The sequence below is a fragment of the Drosophila nasuta genome, chromosome 3 (genome assembly GCF_023558535.2).
Source record: "Drosophila nasuta strain 15112-1781.00 chromosome 3, ASM2355853v1, whole genome shotgun sequence".
Classification (NCBI taxonomy): domain Eukaryota; kingdom Metazoa; phylum Arthropoda; class Insecta; order Diptera; family Drosophilidae; genus Drosophila; species Drosophila nasuta.
The window spans coordinates 23,481,971-23,505,694 of record NC_083457.1 but is presented as its reverse complement, the minus strand read 5'-3'; the positions used below and the strand labels follow the sequence as shown (position 1 = coordinate 23,505,694).

Genomic DNA, 23,724 nt, shown 5'->3' with positions numbered 1-23,724 from the left:
GCGTCTTGTCTATGGCTACATCTTCTAAACACACACACACACGCACCAAACACATATTCTTGTGCTTGCAAAAACTTATAAGCAGCATCACACATGCACATACATGAACTGAGGCTGACTTATGCATGGCACAAAGTGCCACGTTTTTATTGTAATGCGAAAATCCCTGGCATGCTTTTAGTAGACAAAATATGCGCCTTTGGCGCTTAGTCGCCAGCTGCTGATATCTTCTTCCTCTTCCTCGTTCATTTCCAACCTCCCTCCACTCCCCGTTCTTAGTGTACAGCTCTAACACTCGCAGCTGGCGACATTTGTTACTTTTATTTACGCACAAAACCCCCGCCCGAAAAATGTACAACAGCGCTGCCAGCAAATAAGATTAACGTTCCCGCCTGAGCTGAAAGTAGTGAGCGCCATAAAACTTATGCCAGCCAGGACCCTCAGCTATCGACCAGCAAGGGCAGCAGCCACACACACACACACACATCCTCATTGCCACATACGACGAGTATCCCTACACAGAAGCATCACCGGAACGCATACAGAAAATGAGAAAGAGAGAGAGCGAAGTAAAGTCAACGACGGCAGATGCCGGAGGTGATTCCCATTCATCATCAAGTGGCGTCTCCTGTCACGAGTTTTACCCAAAAAAACGTGCAACTTTCTCGCATATTATCCTGCAAACAATGTTCTAAGAACTTTCCTACGCGCTCGCTCTGTGTGTCATTTGCTCGAGAGCAGCATAATGCAGCCTCTCTGGGGTTTTCAGCTTGTATGAGTATAATTTTTGGGTTTAAACATTTTTATTGCCTACATTGGGACACCACGGCCCGAGGGAACTCACACACATTCACTCTATACTCTATGCCCTATACATACATATAGATGAACTTCACTCCGCTTGCGGTTTATGGCCTCAAAAAGTCAGCTGAGTTTTATGTGCAGTCCCCTCGTTAATCCATTGCAGTCCACAACGTGATGGGCCATAATATTCGGTGCTCGAATATACTGAACAAACACAAAAAGTCACACAATTAACACACAACATTGCGTATACGCAACGTTGAGCATAATTAGAAAGTTGAAAATAAGCTTGAAGCATAGCATAGAGCAAAATCATTTGCCTAATATTGAGATAATTCTCTATTAAATTGTATTTAAATTTGCCGGCCGCAATTTTAATTACTCGCTTATTATATGCCTTATTCAACTTGATGAATGAAAAGTCAAAGGCCTTTTGCCAAGATATGAATATGAAATTTTGCTGCTTGGCTTCCACGTGCTGTTTAATTTACCCAAGGATCTTATTCGCTCCACTTCCCTCCCTCTCCATGTCTCCCGCTCTTCCAGAAAATAGCCAGCGTGAAATGTTAAATATAAGCTAACTTTTAAGCAGCTTAAATATTAATTAATTTGTGCTCGAACAGAGAGAAAAAGTAAAAGCAGCCGCATTTTCATTTTAAATGTGAGCCAGACTATGTACTTCGCAACAACTGTCAACGGCTTCAACGTGGCTAAAAGTCACGCATTTCATGCACAAAAATTAAATAAACTATGTACCACTGCAAAGGCCACTCAGAGTCACTTTTTTTTGTTCACTTTCCACTCAGTGTCTGTAATGTTGGTTGGTGGCTGGTCCATTTACATTTCATTTTTGTGCGCTTCATTTAAATTTGAGCCACTTAAATTTGGCAGCAGATTCTGTGAAATAAATTACAATAAAATTGCTGCGGCATTTTCGAATGAAAATGAAAACGGAAAACGAAACAGAACGCAGAAAGCTGAGAGCTAAGAGCCACGCAGTGTGAATGAATGGAGAGCACAGAAGTGCGGCTACAGCAGTAAAGTTTAATATTTCCTTTAAAGGAATTATTAAAAATTGTGTAATAAAAGCAAGAGAGCAGCCATTAACCTGCACAGCCAGCAGCCGAAAATGTTTAGTCGTAAACATATTAAAAGCTACTTTGCATAAACTTTGCCCCCATTTCTCACTGACTCTCCAAGTTGAGACTTCCAAACTCCTAGCAAGCATTCACAATCCTTATGCCTTATGCCTTATACCTTATACCCAGACCCACAAACAGAACCGGGCAAGGACAAATGCCCATTTGCGATTTATTGAAAAAGGGAAAAAGAAAACGAAAGGCAGGGCCAGGACAAACGGCAAAAAAACATAAAATAAATGCGATGAGTGACGAGTGACGGGCGGTTGACGAGTCCCGACAAAGACGGACGGACTGACTGTATGGGACGGCGAAAGGACTCTGTTGACGGGCTGTGAACGCGGCGTGGTCTTTATTAGGCAGACCAAGCCGACTGGTTAAAAGGCTTCATTAAAAACACATTTCGTGCATAAACGTCGACAGCGAAGGCGTCCGTCAACTTCATTCGAATGCAGCAAACTGAGAAAAAAAAGAAAACGCTGAAAAAGTCGCAGCAACAACAAAAAGAAGCCAAGTCAGCCAGGCATCGAAATAAAAACCAACAGTGATATTATTTGCATTTGAAAAGCAGCTGTCAGAGCAGCAAACGTTACACAAACAAGCAATGTTCTTGGCTTCCTTTAACCCGCGCAGTTTGTTCTGGAAAAAAATGCTGACGATAGTCATGAAGAAAACTCGATTAATTGCTAAACGATATAATTAAGTTCATTCATATGTGAAAAATAAAGAGAAAATAAACGAGTTATTTAACATTTTCTTAAAAACGAGGAAAACTCGATTACTTGTTAAACAATAAAAAATAATTTATTGACAAACAAAATGCAGTAAAAAGAGAATGTTCTTGTATATTATTCTAAGTTGATAGATTGGTGTTAGTGTGTTTTTCGTTTCATTTTCAATATTTAAAGACAACATTCTTTTGCACTTAACAATTTTTGATCTCATAATATTTCGTGTATTTTTTTATTTTGTATTTTTAGCTTTATACAAAAAATATTTTTTATTTCGCTTTAATAAAGCAAAACAATCTTTCTGTAATTTCACATATCATTCTAAGATGATAAGTTATTTTATTGCCGTAAATATTATTTTCAAAAGTTTTATAAAAAATCATGTTTTTAAGAATTTTCTGAACCATACAAAAATTTACAATTTTATTTACAAACTAAAATCTCATGAATTTTAAACTAAAATCAACTGCAGATTATTGACTTAAATAATCTTAAATTACATGCTAAAGTGAAGTCAAGCAAAATGAGACATAAATATTTTCGTAATACGCACAAGTTACGCTTGCAATTTTCGCAAATATATCACTGAGGGATTTCCATGTTTTCACATTTTGTCTATAATCTCATCTCCAATGTGCAGACAAACACAAGCACATCACAGTTTACACTCACTCAGACACAGCAACAAACAAAAACACACACACACAGAGAGAGAGACGGAGAAACATACTGACACACCCGAGCTTAGTTTATCAAAGCGTTTGCCTTATTTATATTTTCGCAGGGCGTTTGTGTCAGCAGCTGGCAAAGCGCGGCTAAACAAAATATTTACAATGCAGTCGAGCGATAAAATGAAATGGACACGCGCCGATCCCTGACCATTCCATTCGTTTTCCCATTCTCTGACCATTGGCCATGGGTCTCCCCTTCAGTCTGAGACCCCAAACTAACCGGCATGGCCGTCTTAGCTGTTGATACATAATCAAGTTTCAATTCGAAAACAATTCAGCGAAAACATTTGCCAGTTACTTTCGCACAAAGAGTGCTTGGAATTTTAAGCGTATCGCCGCCGCCGTCACCGCGTGTGATCAAATCTATAAAGGGAAGGGAATGGGTTCATCGTATGTGACGACGTCGTCATGTTGTCATGTGAGTCGAGGCAGTGCCGAAAAAAATTAAACGAAAATGAAACGAGAGAAAGCAACAAAGAAAAGGCCAGTGAAATGTACACACACAAACAAAAAAGCCAGGCACAGTCACTGCATTTGACAGCACAGACGGCACAGGGATTGGGGCATGTGGCATGTGGCAGGCACTAGGTGGCAGGCACACATCAAAGCACCGGCTACACGCATCGATGGCACAGCTTGCTGCTGCTCATTCTATTGCTGGTAGTTCATTATGCCACTAGAGCAGTTTAATGTCGTTTAAAGAGTCGCTATCGCAGCGCAAAACAAAGCCACAAAATGCTGCAACAATTGAAAGGGCCAAGGGGCAAGGGATCCAAAGTCGGGCTGAGGACAATGTCCGTTCCACATTGAGTGACTGTGTTAGTCTCTCACACGCAGAGATAGAAACTGTTTGTATTTTGTGTATTATAAGCAATTTTCCATTTTCAATTTTTTTTTTTTGCTTTTTCTATTTTTACTTTTTTTCCCAAGTTTTCGCTTTGCGCTTTGTTACACGCTGACAGGCGACTATGAAAGCGAAACGTAATGAAAATGGTAACAAACAAAATAATTGAAATTTGGTTTAGCACAACAACAATAGCAGCAACAGCGGCCACGAAAAAAAAATTGGCTAAATGAGAACAAAAATTTGAGGCGAATGCCAGCAAATGCCAGAACAAAAGCAGATGCCGACAACATAGAGACAAAAACAAAAACCAGAAGAAGACGACGCCGAAAAAAATACGTTACGAAGATGAGAATTTAAGCCACGTCGAAAATGAAGAAAAAAAAATGGAGACTGAAATGCTCAAGAAATTCGCAGACCAGGACGACAATGTGGCCTTATTTTGTGCAGATTTGTCAGTTGATTCTGGTCTTAATACCCTGTGGCCAAATGGGCTACATAATGGGAATGTTGCTATTAAGTTTTTGGCATAGCAAAAGTGCAGTCGAATTGTTGTTCGGCTATCTCTGAAGTAGGGCATTTTTTAGTCGATCAGCCTCAATTAAAGCATTCACTGCGTTGTGGTCTTTTTTTGTCTTTCTGCGGCTTGAAAAGTTCTCGGCCATTGCAAATTAAATTTTCCAATTCGCAACGCCCATTCTTAATGTCGCATTCAGCTTTACCTTGACTCGGCTAAAGGCAGCCGTGCAGTCATTCTGCCAGGATAAAGACCGAGAACGAGACCGAGACAAGACATACTGGCATATTCAATTTTCTAATTCTGTATAAAATTACAGTGAAACCACACAAACAGACAAACGGACAGACAGACTGAAAGAGCGATAAACAAACAAACAAACAAACACACAAATAACTTTCTTAAAAAAATCAAAAAAGCTGTGGAGAGTGAAGTGAAGGCCGAGCTTAGACTAAGTGAAGTTTATATTTATTGCCAGATCTGTTTGTTCAACAATCTTCTGCTAAATATATATGTATATTTTTTAAAATGCGTTAGCAAATCAATTTCCTCTTAGTGTACAACTTTTGTCGCACTAAATTTCGATGAAAAAGTTGAAATTGTGCAATTATTTATGCATTTGCGTTTGCGATAAAGACCAAAGTTAGCACTGGACTTTCCAAAATGGAACTTCAATACCATTGCAGACACGACTGTTCCAACTTTGCGGCAAACTTAATAACTTTACGCCCCAAAAACGACAAAACGAAGCAGCAACAACAGCAGCAGCAGGTGGAGCCACAGCAAATGACAAAATAAATTCGTTTTCATAAAAACAAAATGCCAAATCGAATATTAAATGCACTTATCAAAACTTCAAACTCAACAAAACTCCATAATAATCTAGTATTAATTAGCATAATAACGAAACTGCATAATAATTTTCTAATAATTACCATAATTAGCATATACCCAAAATATGTCTATTCATATTTCAGTCGGCTGTTTTACAGACGCTTTCACATAGCACGTGAACTCTCTCTCTGTGCTGTGCTGCTATCAGTTCAAAACCAAAGCCAAGTGAAGCTCTACGAACATGAATCCAAAGGATCTGCTGCGATTTAGAGCTCAGTCAGAACTTGGCCATCTTCAGCTTGAGGTCGTCCCACAAATTTCCATTTCCATTTCAAAGTCTCATGAATAATTTAAAGTGTTGCCTACTTCTGGGCGCACGTGAATGACTTTAAGCTCGCAACAGCTTGAAATTTTCGCTAGCATTAAATATTTACTTGTGTGTCTGTGTGTGTGTGTGTAGATGTGAACATATGTGAATGTGTAATTGATTTACTTAATTGCACAATTAGAGCAGCCAAAAACATGCTACTGCATTACAAAATTCTCTAATTGTAGCCGTGGGTAATTGCTTGTATCAATTGCGCACATACACATACGAGGGAGCTTAACGATAACTAGCGAAACTTGTCGTTGCTTGTCTTAAATGCCATTGGGACGTGTTCTGAACTAGGGACATGCAGGTCATGGCTTTCCCTACGTTTACTCGACGCTTTTTCATCAGTCGAATTTGTCTTCAAGCTTAAAAGAGAAATTACGCTGATCACTAGCAAATTTTAAAGTCCACCCAAAAGGAAAAACAGAGTAATTCGCGCAAAAATCGTATAAAGCGCGACATTAGCGAGGAAAGTGAGGAACGCAAAGTGCACACGTTGTCGACATATCAAAAATGCAAAAAGTATGTTTGCTTGTTTCTCATATTATTTTTTTTCGTTTTCGTGTTCTTCTTCGTTTTGGTTAATTTGGCAAAAGTCAAGCAAAGCGCGCACATGACCTTCAACCACGCCCCTGACCACTTACCGCCTACAACCGACTGTCGACTGTCGGTTGTTGACTACTGACTGCCGTCTGCTGTCTCCCGTCTGCTGCCTTCCGCCTACATCGGTTTCTGTGCCATCAAACGCAGACTTTTTAATGAAAACGTGTTTGTTTTACCAAAGCAGCGGTCGTAAATTGCAGCTTGCCCTTCGACATGATACAGAGAGACTCATATATCTTCTATCTGTGTAGCATGTGTAGCAACATATGTATAATGGCACCAACGCACACACACACTCACACACCCAAGCATACATTAACAAAACTGTCGCAAATTGCCAAAGAGCGTTTTTATGACATTTCATTAGTCGTAGAAGCTGTTGAAGCAGAAGGCAAATATCTAAGTCATTTAAAGTCATACTTATTCAAAATTCAAAATGACCCTAAGAGCGTACTCTTTTATGAATTTCAAAGTTTAACGTAATTACAAATGAGTTCTAGAATGCCAAATAAACATTTGAGCGATTATGATTAACTCAAGTATATGTTTATTGCTCGCATAGTTGAACAAGTAATTTAATGATTAATGAAACTAACATTAACATTGAAGTGCGCGTTCTTCTCTATTTATGAATGTGAAATAAACGAACGAGCAGAAGTTCCGAAACTAAAGGTAATTTACGATTATATGGCAACATCTTGGCCGGGACATTTTAACTTTTAGGATTTTTGTGTTACGTGCTGTTGTCGCACAACTTTAGCATATTTTATGGATGAAACTTTATGGTTTTTATGGCCTGCCAGACTTACGACTGATAAACGTAGCCAAACGGAAGAACACAACAGAACAGAGCAGAGCAGTAGAGAAAAAACACTCGGAGAAAAACGGAACAAAACAAAACGAAAAGAAATCAGAATTTATTGCACTAAACAAGTGGCTGGACTGCTCTCGCAGGTAAACTTTTAATTTCAATGTCAGTGGCAAACTGGCTGAGTAAATGTTGCTGCGACGCGTAGTCGCAGACAGTTGCAGCAGTGGCTGGCAGTTCGCTCTTGGCAGTTGGCTGTCGGCCGGAGGCAAAAGTTGGCAAAGTTCGTTTTGGGTTTTAATTGCGCTGGGAGAGAAGACATTTGAGTTAATTATGCGTCGATTTGGCTGGCAAGTAAACAAATTAATTAAAGGGCAAACATGATGATAATGATCCTAGGAACACACATACACTCCCACACACACACAAACACACACACACACACATAAATTAAGCGGAAGCAGCTGTCCTGCGTCTGGCTTGGCTGCCAAGTGTCAACCGCGCCTCGCCTTTTGTTTTATGTTTGTGTTGCTGCCACTCTGTTATTGTTCCTGTTGCTGCTGCTGCTGCTGCGAGCACGCATTAATGTTAATTATTAAGCAAGTGACAATTTGAGTGATTTCGCTTGGGCCGTGTCACACGCTCAACTAATGACAACAACAAACAAACAAGCAAACAGCGAAGAGACTAGAAAAACAATCAAAGCCTCACTTGATGACCCTCTTTCCCTATCGCCCACCCACCAGATTGAAGCGCAACAGTTTTCGGTCAACTGCCCTGCGAAGGAGATGGTACATTTTGGAGAGTATCTCTCTATCTCTCTCTCGTTCCCTCCGCTGTCTGTCTTGCTTTAGTGGCACTGTCTGTGCTGTCATTTGTTATCTGTTCGCTTTGACATATCGCTACACTCACGCTGTCCAGTCGAGGAGGCGTTTCTTCTGGCCACATCGTTTTCACACGCAGCCACATTGCCAATTACACCTATGTATATTCACACACAGCCATACACACACAATGGCACACGCACACAGTGAGAAATGTCAACACACAGTGACATGGCAAAAGTGGAAATGGTAATTGCGTGTTAATTGCTTTACGCGTTCAAAGTGCTTTTCGCCATACGCTTTATATGTCCCTATTTTTTTTGTTTTTTTGTTTTTTTTTGTTTCGCGCATTCACAGACAATTCGCGTGCCCACGCACACACCTACACATCCAGCACACGTTACAGGCACATTGAATGGCAACACAACTAATCAATCTACTGGTGGCGAAGCGTCACAAAGACAGCTTCACTCGACACACACATACACACACACAACAGCATGCAGAGTGCGCACAGATTTTACCATTTTCAGGTTGCATTTCCGTTTTAGTCAGCTCACGGCAAATTGCAATTGCAAGGCTGTCACACATTGCGTATGAGCAATGTCCATAGAATTCATTCAATTCGCAAGAGACCAAGAGATAGAGAGAGTGGGAAAGAGAGAGAAATTGAGATTGGAAATCTGTTTTGTAAATTGTGCTGCACATTTTGTGCTCCGTAAATCGACAATGCTTAAAACTGTTGTCAATAATTTCCGAAAGGAAAAGGGTTTTATAACTCTTTGTAACAGACAAAAGGAGGCAACTCCGACCTCATAATGTAACATATATATATATATATATATATATATACGTATATATTATTGATCAGCGTTAATCATAAATATAGTCTTTATGATTTCTGACCATTTGGTTGAGAAGATACAAAAATATAGAAGTTATTTAAGAAACAACTTTATATGGGAAAAATGCGTCTGGAGTTTATTTTTAATGTAATTTTAGTATATCGATATTCCAAATGTAGAATTCAAAATATTTTAGAATTTTTTCGGTGTATTAATATGGTGTATTTTAATAATAATAGTATTTCGCTATATACAATCGCCATATTTTACTGATTTTCAGTCTATTAGTATGGTATTAAGAATAATAGCGAACTGTTTTACTTTTATTAAAAATGTGTAGCGGGTTTCTCACACTGAAGCATACTCGACTATTTTTGGGTATATTAAGATGGTATATTTTAAGGATGATACTATTTTACTTTTATTGAGAAGGTGTGGCAAGTATCTGACAGACGAGCACATTCGACTTTAGCTTTCTTACTTGTTTTGCTGTAGCAGTGTTTAAGTTGCATCAATTATACTAGAAATATCTCGCACAGAAATCTACTTGATTTCGGAATAGGAAATGTGAGTAGCTTGGGCAGCATTAAGTGCTGCTGCTATGAATATGAATAAGCACTTGATAATCACACATGATTCGTATTGCTGTCACCAATGTTGTTTTGGCATTAGCATTCAGATCGTAAAGTTAATAATGTAATTACCTGCAGTATGCGAATGTATTTAGTTCTAAGCAAGCTGGCACTTGATTATTGACATGGCCCACGACCAGCTGCCACTCTTAGCATATTTGTGCCTCAAGACATACCACGTGTCAACATGTGTTGCCCCATGCCCAGCAACGGCAATGGCAACGGCAACGCGGCTTCTGTTTCTGCCTCTAAGCACATTATGGCTGTCAACATGTTTATTATTCACCTGTGCATGAAAAAGGCCAAGTTATTAAAAACTTTGCCACATTAGGGAACACAATAAGTGCGGGAGATGGCGCCGACAACGCGTGGCTGCTGCGTGGCAAGCACTTTTGCAAACAATTGGCGAAAAAATGTGTGTGTGTGTGTGTGTGTGTGCGCGCGCCTCTCGCTTTTTGCGAGTAACTCACAATAAATGCAATAAAAGTTGCCCTGAATGCGACGTGTTTGCTTAAGTATTTCGTAGGTAGGCAAAAGATGATGCGAATGGCGGAAGACTTACTTGAGCAAGTCCTGTGGGAGGCGGGGGCGTGGCATGCCAGCAGTCAGCAGCCCGTTTGCTGATTGTGATAAATGCGACAAAGACATGTGTAAAATATGCTTCATGTGCCTTATTATTGCGTTTTATGGCCCATGGGGGCGCACACACATGAGAGCACGCACATATACACACACACACACACACATATGCATGTTATGGAGGTGCAAAACAAATTCCAAAATGTCGAAATGCTGAAATGTTGAAATGTCGCCCGCGTCGTTGTCGTTGTCGCTGTCATTGTCGAATTTCAAGTGTTTAAATATTTGCCGAAATTCCAGCAAATGCCAAAAATGCTTTTAATTACATTTAATTCGCTTCTGTTGTCACATGACTGGTTGAGAGTGGGCTTTAAAGTTTCATCGTCACCATTATCACCATTGCATAATCAAATGAAATGCACAACATGGCAAAAAAGTTGCTCCCAATGGTCGCATAATCCATAACACCAAGAACAAGAAAAACAAGAGCAACAATGGCTCATAATCAAGTACAGCACCCCGATTCAGCCTCGAAAATTTCCCCAGAGTAAAGGCTAAAAAAAGACAAATTCGCAAAATACGCGCACATGTTGTGTGTGTGGAAAGTAAGTGTACTCGCAATGAAGACATAAGACATGTTTGCATAAAAAAATAAAAGAAACACACACAGAAAATAAAGCAGCAGCATTTTAATAATAGCACAAAGGCAACACAATGCCAAAGGCTGATGACGCATCACAGCACAGTACCACAGCACACCCACAGAAGTAGGGGAGAGAGAAATGCCTTTTTTGGGCTGGGGTCCAAGTCGAGAGTCTTTTCTCATCTGTAACTGGATATTTGTGTGCGACAAAGTCAACGCACGTTGCTCTTGGCGACTTCGATGAACAGAAACCCTTTTTTTTACTGTCTGCGTATTTCAGGTATGTCTGTGTGTGTGGGCGAGAGTGTGATTGTACTTGTGTGTAGGTACATTGTGGCGTATCTATGCTGTGTTGGATTTGGCAGCTGCAATTAAAGAAAGAAATCTGCTGACCAGTCACTGCCACAGCGCTTGCCAAGCACAATCAATTAGGCAAAGTGCACTCTGCAAGACAGTGATGAAGAGGTGGGACAGGGGAGAGTGAAGAGTATGGCATAGTTAATGCAAATAAACGATGCAATTTTCGTTAACATACATTCCAGCTGGAAGCTGAAGCGAGAAGAGCTTATGCACACGCTGCGTATACGCAACGCCAAGTGGTACTTTACCGCGTAATTTTGCTCGTTTCTTCTCCCCCGCACCCTCCGCTTTACCGACTAGCACTTAAGGCTGCCGTTTTCATAAAATAAACCATTAAAAGAAATAAGTTAAAGTGCATGTGGTCGTTTTGGGGGGAGGACTTGAGGAGTACTTTATGCTGTACCAGCAGCCACTTTAATTGCATTTTAATTAATTTTTTCTGTGCTTTCACTCCCCCGTTTTTGCTCGACATGTGCTTCGGTAATGCATATAATTACTTCTACAGCATTAATTGCACTGGCAGCACCAGGTAGCAACTGACTTAAGCACAAATTTTGTACTGCGCATAAACTATGCTCAGCTAGAACTTTCAACTTAGAGATCTGAACGGAATTCCATCACACAATAAATGTCATGGCAAACTAACTTGGCATTTATACTACAAAAATGGCTATCCTGCCAAGATCAGGGTCAAACTTTGACATTTGACATTCAGCTGTGGAGTGCAGTCCAAAAATAATATGATTAAAACAGTCGAGTGCTCAAGCAACAGTTAGAGTCACTAAAGACAATAAACAGTAAATGTTTCCAACGCAGTCAGTGCCGTTCTGTGCCGTGCAGTGTACCGTGGCCAGTGGGTCACTAATTGTAAGCTATGCAAATGTTTGCCAAATGGCAAAAAAGCACGCAAAAAGCCAAGAAGACGCCCAGTCGAAAAGGCCACCAGCTGCAGGGACGAACTGTAGTCCGTCGCTGCCCAGGGCTGTTGGTCCTTGGCCCCAACGAGCAAATAAACAAACAATTAAAACAGAGAAAGCGACTTTTACCCGTGTGCACAGCAGACAAAACAATAAAAACGCCGAAGCCAAGTGCGCACAATGCAACTAGTCGACAGTCGAGATGCCCTCATGCCAAAACAGAGAAATGAAGCGTGCATTGAAGTAGCAGCTTCACTTGCCATTTTATTTGTTTAGAGCACATGGAAGTATAACACAAAGCGTTGTATTTTATATTTATTTAAAGCAAACCTAAACAACATTCAAATAAAATGCAGAATCCCAATTAACAGATCAATTCACCAAGTAATAGAGTCGTAGTCAATAGAGCTAGTTATATTGCCAACAACAATCAAGCTAACTAGCCAATGATGCCCGTCTTTATGCCCGTGTCGAAAGAGAGATATAAAAATGACGACCCTGTTGGGGGATGCTGACTGTGCCTGTGACTGGGGCCAACGTGGCGTATGAGTGTTGTGTCTGCTCTACTTTTGTTTTGCTTTGCTTTTCGGTCTCTCCCCTCCATATCGCTGACGGGCAGGTAAACACTGCAGCGCACACTATGGCGCAGACACGTGTGTTAAGCCAGCGACTTAAAGTGCGTAAATGAGCAAAATACACACACAGCACACACCAGAGTCTAACGAGAGGCAGACACAACAGGCAATAGCAGCAGCAGCAGCAGCAACAGCAACAGCGCGCGGCGTAGTGTGGGGCCTATTATGCGTATACTTAACATTTATTCCAGCCAGACAGTGAGCCCTTCTGGGCGAGTAAGCGAAGGAGAGAGTGAGCGAATGAGTGACAGCTCATAGACAACGTTCAGCTACGTATAGTATATATCTATACACATTTTCACTTTATATACATTCATATATATTGTACACTACGTATATTACGTATACGCAGTCAAACAGCCAGCAAGCGACAGAGAGGAAGCGTAGCATAAATCTCATCGTGCATTCATCAATGTCAAGCCACAAGTTTGCTTTTCATTTGTTATGGCTTCACTGGCTGTTTGTATATGCAATTCATATTATATACACACCTCCGTGCGGCCCAAGACGAGGGCTGTTCTCACTCAAAGTGCGCTGCATTTGATACTCGTCATATACTAGATTAGAATTTTTATTCAATCTGGTTAGTTTCTGTACTTTTTATAGAGCAGTGGAATATTTAAGAGCACAGCCACTCACATCTATGATTATTTTTCGAGTGTGTATGTGTGATTTCCTTGAACTTGAGCGCAGACACAGACTGATGCAGTTCATGCTTGTTCACTGTCGATTGATTTGCATACTCATGTACACACACTACATACGTACATATATAGTATAGTAGTTGTATGCTGAACATTTGCGCAATTCCACATTTCGCATTCCACTCACATACAATGGCCACTCTTAAAACTTCAAGGCTTTGCTTTGGCAATGGCTGTAAAACGACAATTGCAGCGTTGTTGTTCATAAACTTTTACTACAGCTAAAAGCAGCCAGTAAGAGCTGCAACTTACAACAAATAGAAATCAAATAGAACGAAACGAAACGACTAAGCAAATACACTTGCGTAGCAAACTTCAAAGATATTTATTTAAGATCTTAAAAGCTACTATTAGGTTATACAAAATATACAAACAAGTATATTGTTCTCTTAGCTGTTTTCAGCATTTTTCTACACTCCTTTTGCATGCTACGAAATTTGATTTTTAGCTCAGTCTTAAGACCGCTATGCAGCCAAATTGAATTTATAAAAAGATTATACGCTAGCTCGTTTTGATATCTGCGAATTTATCTCAAATTTAATATACCCCAGCTCGCAAGAGGTAAAGCTTCAATTGCAAGGCCAAAGCACAAGTCAATTTCATTTAATAGCGAGTAACCACAAAGCGTAGCTCGGTGAATTCGCTGACTGTCTAAAGATCTGAAAAGACTGACAGTCTGACAGCCTGACACTAGGTGACTAGGCCAAAAAATTGGCCCAAACACGCCAACGCGCTGCTACAGGAAATACATAGTAGGAGGAGAGGTAAGGCTGCAACAACTAATTTCACTGGCTGCAAGTTTCATTTTACGAGCATCAGGCGCCAGATATGGCTGCCAGCGATGTCGTCAACTCGAGTGCGCACATTAAGTAAATAAAGCGAAAATAAAATAGAGTAAAAGCAGACGGCGACACGGTTCGTTCGTGTGCTCCTATAAAATGCGACACAGATTGAGCCGCATCTCCAGCTGTGATACTCGATGAGCAGTATGTGAAGGAGTGCCTCACTCCTTGCTTGGAGATTGCCTTTAATTTTTGTCACCATCAGCGTCGTCATCTCATCGATTTTTAGACAAGAATTGTGCACAGTTTGCGCAGCTTGGCAGCTTGACGATTTGGATGGTTGCCCAACCACGTTCTAACACACTCAAACATATAGATATATATCTATGTTAAGCGTACAAACACATAGTTCTTGAAGCTCTTTAACGTTGTCATTTTGGCAATTGATACGTGCATTTAACAGTTTCCGGTCGCAAATTTTCAATTTAAATCGAATGCAAATGAGTAGCTGAAATTTCGCCTCTTGGCGAATTGTCACCTCGAACTCGGACCAAGAGGAGGCAACAGCCGAATTTTCAATTGGCATGTTCAAAGCTAACAAGCTACAAAACAGCCGGAAGCACAGCTCACTCGAGTCATTTGGGTTTTCCTGTTGCCGAAACTTTTACCGAGACACCGACAAGGCAAAAAAAAAAATGAAGCCGAGAGAACGAAACAAAACAGAGAAATTTCAAACTGCGCTCAAAAGCATAACAAGCAACACAGCAAATCACTTGTAAACACTTGAGCAAAAAGCGAAGACCAACAGCAGCAGATGGAGCAAGTGAAGCTAAACACAAATCAAAAGATAAACGCCAGCCGGATACGGGAGGCTCTCTCTCACTCTCTCATTCTCTTTCTCTCGCACCGTTTATGCCGCTGCCCGGCGGCCATTCGAAAGCGTTAGCGTCGCATAAAGATGAAAAATTGAATGCGTAACGGGAGACAAAGCATCGAGGGAGAAGACACTGAGAATGCTTGCGTAAATAAAGTGCAAATTTGCAAAGGCGCAGACAAATGAGCGGACACTCAGTATGACAAGTGGTGGACATGATCGAACATTGGACAGCTGCTTGCCTGCGACTTGCCAATTGTGTCGCTTGTCGCCTGCCACTTGCCACTTGCTGCAGCTGCTCGAACAACACCCTAATATGTTAGTGTCAGCCATGTACAGCAACGCTTGTCCATTCGTTCAACTTGCCCATAAACAAATTGAAAAAAATGAAAAGATTCTACAACGCAAAAAAACAAACAAAAAATTTTGATATAAAAAAAAAACTGAAGAAAAAGTTTTGTGCTCTCTCTTTTTTTACTTTTGGACAACTTTTTGGTTGCTGCAAAAGTTTTTTGCTGCTTCTGCTTTAAATGTCGATAAAAGTTGGATGCCATGGTAATAATATTCACTCGGCGACCCAGTAACAAGCCCTATGGGTCTGTTGCTCCCCTACTCGCTGCCCTTCCTCTGCCCCTACTACTTATTGCTAAATCTTGTGGATTGCTGAGAGTATTTGCAATAATGATTATTAGCCTGGCCCAATCGAGTTGTGAGGCCTGAGGGCACTCGAACTTGGCAAAAGCATGTTGATTAAATTTTCAACATATTTGCAACGCAACACCCACACACACACACCAGACACACCGAAGGAAGAGTGAGAGCAAAACTTAATTAAATACATTAAAAGCTGATTAATAACAATATTAAAACCAAACATTGCAACGGCTGTGCCATGCTGGAAAAATTTCCTCATTAATATTAACAACTTCATTTAAGTCCCGACGACGCTTTTCGGCCCGATTATTTTTGCAATTATGCAAAGTAGCTGCTAGTTGGACATTGCTTTCATTGTCGTCGCTGTTGATGTCGCTCGTGTTGTTGTTGATGTTGTTGCTCTTGTTTTTGTTGTTGTTGATGTTGATGTTGTTGCTGTCAATGCGTGCAGAAAGTTAAATATTAATAAATTTTTAATCAAAGCGTCAGCCTGCAGCTAAAAAGTTGAAGGTCCATCATGGCTATAAAGAGTTCGTCAAGGGTTGACCCAAGAGTGATAACTCGAGATGTGGCTGGAATATACTATTACTTTGCCTTTCCTTTAGAGATATCAAAAAACAAGATATCAAATATCTAGTCTTATCGTTAAAAAGGGAAAACGCTACTCTTTACGCTACCTTGCTTGCTTTTATCAGACATCCATAAACTTAACCAATTTAAGTTAAAGCTGTCATTAAATATATCAAAATTTCCTTACTTTTTTATCTACTATTGAATTGTGTATTAGAAGTTTATGCCTTTTCAATAATAGTCTATACCCTGTCTTATCAAAAACATCGCTTCTCGTTGTTCTGCAGTAAGTATTCAGAACTGTTATACTTAATTACCTAATACCTGATTACTCGACGCTTATTTAATAGGAGTGTTAATTTACCTTAAACTTGTGGCGCTCACTCGTTTATATAGAATTGAAACCTAAACTTATTCCCCATGAAATAAAAGTGTCACATATCATTAACATATCATTATTGTCACTCCTCAATATGGAATCAAATCTTATACCGATTACCGTTTTTATGCAGAGAGTTAATTCAACGCTGTTATATTTATTTACTCGCAATTTAGCATTTCCTTAGCTAGCTTAGCATTTAGCGCTTAGCATTTAGCGCTTCCTTAGAAGCGTCATTTAATTTCGCTTTCATTCCTCGTTATTGTTATTCTTTGACATATATTTAAAAAAAAAAAATCCACTTTACTTCTCGTTACTCTGTATCGACTTAATTCAACGCTGTTATATTTATTTACTCGCTATTTAGCTGTCGTTACTTTTAAGCCAAGCACGCGACATTTTCAAAGAACGAACTGAAGTGTGGCTGATAAGTTACAATATGTTAGCTTATTAAAATTAATATAATTTGAATCACACCTACTTAATTCTGATGAGATGTTGTGGAATGAATTTCAGTCACGTCATTACAACAGATTTACCCGAAAAATGTTCACGTCTCGCCGCACTTAACGGGAGCTAAACGCCAAATGCAGGTTGCCAGGCAATTTAAAAAGCAGCCTCAAATTCATTCACATCGATCGACTGTCTGGCTGGCTGCCTGGCTGCCTGGCTGGCAGCTTTTGGCTTTGCCGCCCCGCTACATGCTGCCCGCATTCCCTTGAACTGTGAACTCCACATGTCTCCACGTGTCTGTAACTCACGTTTATTTGCATGAGAAAGAAATCACGGCGCACACATGGGCCTTACACACACCCGCACACACATCTTGAAATCTTTGTGCCTGTGTAACTAAATTGTGCGCAAGAGCATGAAATCATATTTTTATTTCATTTTTTTTTGTGTGTGTGTGTTGTTGGTAGACGACTGAGAGTCTCTGTCTCTGCTCTTGGCAAGGGTAAGCCCTCAAGAGCGCATTAATTGCTCGAAATTGTGATGGAGTATAGGTTTTTGCACACGCATTTGACCTGTGACTAATTGATTGAGCGCTGCAAAAGTGGCTACGCCTCGCGCTCGGTTTCGCAAGTGCTGCAACTGCCTTCGCGTATCCTTTCAAGTTTATGCATTATGCATGATGAGACACCGTACAGCAGCTCGACACAACTGCAACGACAACGACAACTACTACTAAAAATTTACGGCGCTGCATTACCTGCAGCTATCTACGAGCAGCACTGGATAGCGAGAGACATTCGGTGACTGGAACACGTCGGCGAATGACAACAAAGCAGACTCCAAAGACGAGGAGTAGGGAAGAAAGGCTCTGCAAAAAGCATGTCAAGATGCGGCATATAAAATTTATGCGCGCCTCGCACAAATGTTGTGCGACTTTCAGGCAAAAAGGGCTACACACGCACACGGCTCATAAATTTTTATTGTGTGGTAAAGATGGTGGCCTCCCCGCTCCTTGCTTATACCACCCCGCCCACCTTAAGCCATGTTTTTCTTATGCGTGTGGTCGCCAAAAAAGGAAGAAAGCAAAACAAAAACAGTAACGCAGCAAAGAGCAACAAAAAATAAACGTAGCAGCCTTTTGGGCGCACTCTGCGATGAAGTGCCAAATGGTTGAAGAGCACACACAGAAGCATGCCACCATTGCTTTAGCCGTATACTACGGTAAGGGCATGGCAAAGTAATGAAGCAAAGTGCGTTCGCCCGCCATTCAACGCGAAATGAACTGACCGACCGAACCCAGAGCGAACGAGAGCAGCTCAACTCAACTCAACTCAGCAGAACAGTAACGTCCACGGCAGACTTCGAGAGGAAGAGAGACGTACAAAGAGACTGCTGGAAAATAAATTCATTTCAGTGTCTCGTTGACGTATGGACGACGGATGCCTTGGCCTAGACGGCACAGGAAGTGTTATTTAAATGCAGGATATTGCATGCGGAAATTTATTATCATGTGGCATGGCATTCAAGAAGTATACACACACACACACACTCGCACACATGCGTATGGAAGTCGCCAGACCACACTCTGATCTCCCAGTGTATTTCTATGTGGATTCCTGAAGCTGAAATGTAATTAAAAGGCAACAATTTCCCATGCACACACACATTTATTATAATTGTAAAGAAGTTTAATTGAATTTTCATCGCATAAATTTAACAATTTTTTGTTCCTTTGCTGAAATTGCCACTTGAAATGTTGAAGTGAAATAAATTTATTATAGATTTTGTTATGTTTTACCAATGAAAGTTTGATTTTGTTTTATTTAAACGCTTCTTCGATGACTTTGACCGCAGAAAAAAAATTGAATCGTTTTGTAAATGAAAATACAATTGTTATTTATTTTTTGAAAATTGTCGGACTTTAATCGAATTACAATTTCAGCTAATACTTGGCATGGTTGCCATTTGTTTTATTTGTGCAACACAAAGCACTTGGGTTATTGAATTTTTGCACATGCTACAAACAACAACAGCAACAACAACGATAACAACCAAAATAACATTTCCACAGTTTTTTGCCATATGTAAAAATGTCAGCATTGAATGCATTGCATTTTTATTGGTTTCTTGTCCGCGCGCGTTGCAATTGTAAAATAAGCTGGCATTTAAATATTTGCAGCACTTTTCTTATTTGCGTTGTTTTACAATGCAATCAATAGCTATAGAGAAAGAGAGAGAGAGAGAGAGACAGAGTGAGAGGGAGGGAGGAGAGAGACAGAAAGACTGACTGGTTGAGCGATACATGCAAACACGGATGGGGGGATTGAGAGAGACAGTTAAATAGAGTGCGATTCCGGCTTTTATTTACACTATGTATAATTTGTTGTTTGTGGTCACACAGTACTCGATTGTTGGATTATTATTGAATAATTGACGGGCAGCCACAGGCAATCGAATATTAATGAGCAATTAGACAGAGACCTTAATAATGGTACAATAGATGCAATCTATTTGGCACAATAGAAACCTAAAACACCACTAAACCTAAACGAAAATAAACTAAGCCCAACTAATTACAAATGCAATGCATGGCACTTCTTATGTGGCACGTTGCGTATGCGTAATATTTATGAGCTTAAGAACACACATACACAGAAAGAGAGTGAAAGAGAAATGCCTGTAAAGTTGGCTGGTTGCCGGCTCAGGCGCAAAAGTTATAAATTATTTGCAGTAGACTGATTGGCAAAGCAATTGCAAGCTGGCAAAAAAAAAAATACAAAAAATACAAAAAATTCAAAAACAAAAACACAATGCCAACTGATGCTGTAAGAATACACATAACAGCTGCAACCACAAGAGAGGCAGCAGCAAACCAGAATGACAACAACAAGAAGAACAACGACAGCGCCAACGGAGAACAGTCAGTCAGGCCAATGAAAGGCCTTGCCAGGACATGGCAACAAGGCGCAAACACTCGAGTGCAAAGATAGAGAAAAATGGCGCATGAAATGAAGCGGAAATGGCACAAAAAGGAACCCAGCTATCACACACGCACGCACACACATACACACACATCCTCGATGCACAAACATTGGCTGAATAGGATGTAAAGGGTGGGCAAGGGAAATGAAGGAGTGGGCGATGCGGTTGCGCTGCTTGAGGAAGCATGGGTTCGGTGGGTGTGGAGAGGTTGAAGGAGCGGCAGCGGGAAGAGTGTGGCAGCCACTTACAGGGCTGAACTAATATGTACATTAGTATCTTTGAATGCATGTGAACAACTGATAAATGTCTGGTCATGTTTGCCTTTGCTTTTGCCCATTTCCCTGTATTCGTATTCCACCATTAGTGTGTGTGTGCGAGTGCATTGGTGTATGTGTGTGTGTGTGTGTGTTTGTGCCTGCCTAAGCGCCTGTGAATGAAATCGAGCGTCGAATGAAAAATGCATGCAATTTATTTTATTTTATTTCAGTTTAGTATACTTTGCTTCTTTGGCCCACTTCCACCAACACGCTTACATTCATTTCCACACACTCTCTCACACAACCACACACACGCACACATTCACAAGCATTCACACTCATAAAACCGCAGAATAAGCGCATTGAGCCAACAGCTGGCATTGAGATTGCAAACAAAACGCTTCGTTTTCGCAAAACATTTTCAAAATGCACTTTAAAAAGCAAAACAACAAACTTGCATATAGAGTGTAACTATATAACGAGGGTGGCTCAAGTAATTGTATGTAGTTCAGTTAATCAGTCAATATAAACAATATTATATTTCGACGTATATACAGAAAAAGTTATTTTTCTAAGTTTATCCATTAAAGAAGAAACAATTAAATTGTTTTATTCTCTTTAAAACCGTTTAAAATATATTATATAAATATATGATATATACATATGCATATACACAATTTCTAAAAATGAGCAACAAAACTGAAACTTTCTAAAAATATTCGAAACACAATAAATTATATTATATAATTTATTATATTATTTATGTAAAATTAAAATTAACTTCTTTAAAAAAATAAATCATATTATTTATGTAAAATCAATACGCAATTGTGTTGGATAAGCTTAAGCCATTTGACCTCAGCTTAGAATTGTGAATTATGCGTAGTAACTTATAACAATAATTCATTCACAGGAAATAACATCAAAGAGAAACCTTATGTGAAACGCTGATAGTCAAAGTTATAATTGCAGGCAAAGTGAATCTAAAGTTGATTCATTCGCACGCTTAAAGGCCAAACCACATAAATAAGCGATAAGCTAACTATAAAAAGATGCATGCTCAACCGCACACACGTACACACACACACTAATATAAACACTCACTAATACAGAGACAGAGACTCGTTTGTGCCTAGACTCATGCATTATATATGCAGTTGCACTGACTGTGGCTCTCTGCTAGCCAACCGCAACAAGTGCACTCGGCAGCATTGCTGACAAACTACTACATACACACACACACACACACACACTCACACAAACATACTCACACTTTTACTCACACATTCACTCAGACTGACACGTAGACAGGTGTGCATTTAAACGACATGTGTCGTCTTCACACTCAAATGCACTTCAAATGCGCGCGCTGTGCACATTGCAACTGTCCACCGCCCGCCCTTGGCCACCGCCACCGCCTCCTCCACCTCTTCTCTCTTTAGACCTCCCGGACTTATGCCTGCCCCTTGAAACTGGAGGCAAGTGTAGCCACTGCTCTGCCTTGAACACTCATGGCTGACATAAACTTCCGCATTAAATCGACTTTGAACTTGAAAATGTTAGTTACCTGCTCGCGTACACACACACACACGTAAGCTTACACTTCACATACACATGTAAGCTTTACTCAAGCATAAACAATATACAGTGTTGCCTGTTGTTTGAAGGTTAAAGCACACACACACAGAGTGCTTGGAATCGACCTTTTGCAATGACTGTAAATATTTAAAGATGCAAAATTATAGCATCATATTTAAGCAGCTGGCAACTTGCAGCTGTTTTTTTGTTCTTTTGCTGAAAACGTGCACCAAGCACATCATTGAAATCTGTGCAGCTGTACTTTGGGGATCCTTTGCACGTGTCCAAAGTGAATTCGCATCCACAGCCACAGCACAATTCAAAGCCCAAAAAAGTGTTCTGGAGGATGCATAATAGACAAGCTACTCAGCAACGTATATGCACGATTGCCAATCAAGTCAGCTTACTTGCATATGAATGCCAGCAAACTAAAATGAAGAGAGCGATAACGAAAGGGGGAAGACAAGTTGTTGCTGTTGTTGTTGTGTGCACAGTAAATGCGAACGCTTAATGAGCTCAATGCAAACTGCTGTGCTGCTGCTGTACTTAGCATTTGAGCAGTGTAATTAGCAGTGCATACATTTTGGCTAAGGCATGACTAAAGCAACGACTAATCCAATAACAAAAGCACAACATTTCCATGTACAGAAAAACTGCAGACTTTTGCTTTAAAGAAAAAGAAGGGAAAGTGCTTAGTTGAGAATTAAGCAATGGGTGAACATATCAGTTTGTATCATATACATTTATAGAGCAAAACTAAAGCTACGACTAGAATTCTACACTAAAAACTGCATACTTTAGCTTTAAAATGGAAAAGTGTTTAGAGAATTTAATTATTTAACACTATAATTTATTTAGTTGAGAATTAAGCAATGGGCAAGCAATTCAGTAATGATCATATAAATCTATAGAGCTCTCGCTCTCTAGCTTTTACGAGTGCCACCTTTACAGTGTGTGGTGTTTGTGTTTGTGGAAAACTTATTTCTTTGTCGATTTTATACCAACATTACGCATTCAACATTCTCACAGCGCGTTTATGGCGCCGCAATGTATACTATATGGCAAAATGCGATATATAGTTACAGTTACAGCTACAAAGCACACAAAAGGCATGCGATGACATTTTACTACGTCGGCTTCTACTTTGAATACCCTGCAAATACAGCAGTTGTTAATAGTAGCAAATAATCTTTAATGCTTTCAACTATATTAATATTGTGGTAGTCAAATGATAAAATGAAAAGCTCTTATTGTTAAAATTTAGATTTATTTAAAGCTTCAATCAAGACTAATTCCATCCGGTAATACAGAGTCTCAAAAGAGATATGAGAGTTATAATGGAAGCATAACTAATATGAGTAGAGAATTGTCAGAATAGCAGAGAAAGCGTAAATTGCATTTGGATGTAAAGACATTGTTCCTACCACAATATTATTGCTATAAGGTAACAGATAGTCACGTACACACGCTAGTATATTAAGATTTTCTATGCTATTTATATTGAATTCATGATAAATATATCAAGTTAGATTTCATTGTTTTAAACATTGTGATTTTTTTTACAATATTATTACTGGGTAACTATTAGCCGTGCTCCATTCTACTAGCAAATGTATGGTGTGCGTTTTTTTTATGCGCTTTAAATTTATTTTGCTGCTGCACAGAGAAGCCA

General features: G+C 39.9%; 1 protein-coding gene across 2 annotated transcripts in view; it reads left to right on the top strand.

Annotated features, from left to right (window-relative positions):
- LOC132788525 (5-hydroxytryptamine receptor 2A) overlaps positions 1-23,724 on the top strand; it is a 73,650-nt gene that overhangs the window by 1,542 nt on the left and 48,384 nt on the right. The gene's annotated exons all lie outside the window — the stretch shown is intronic.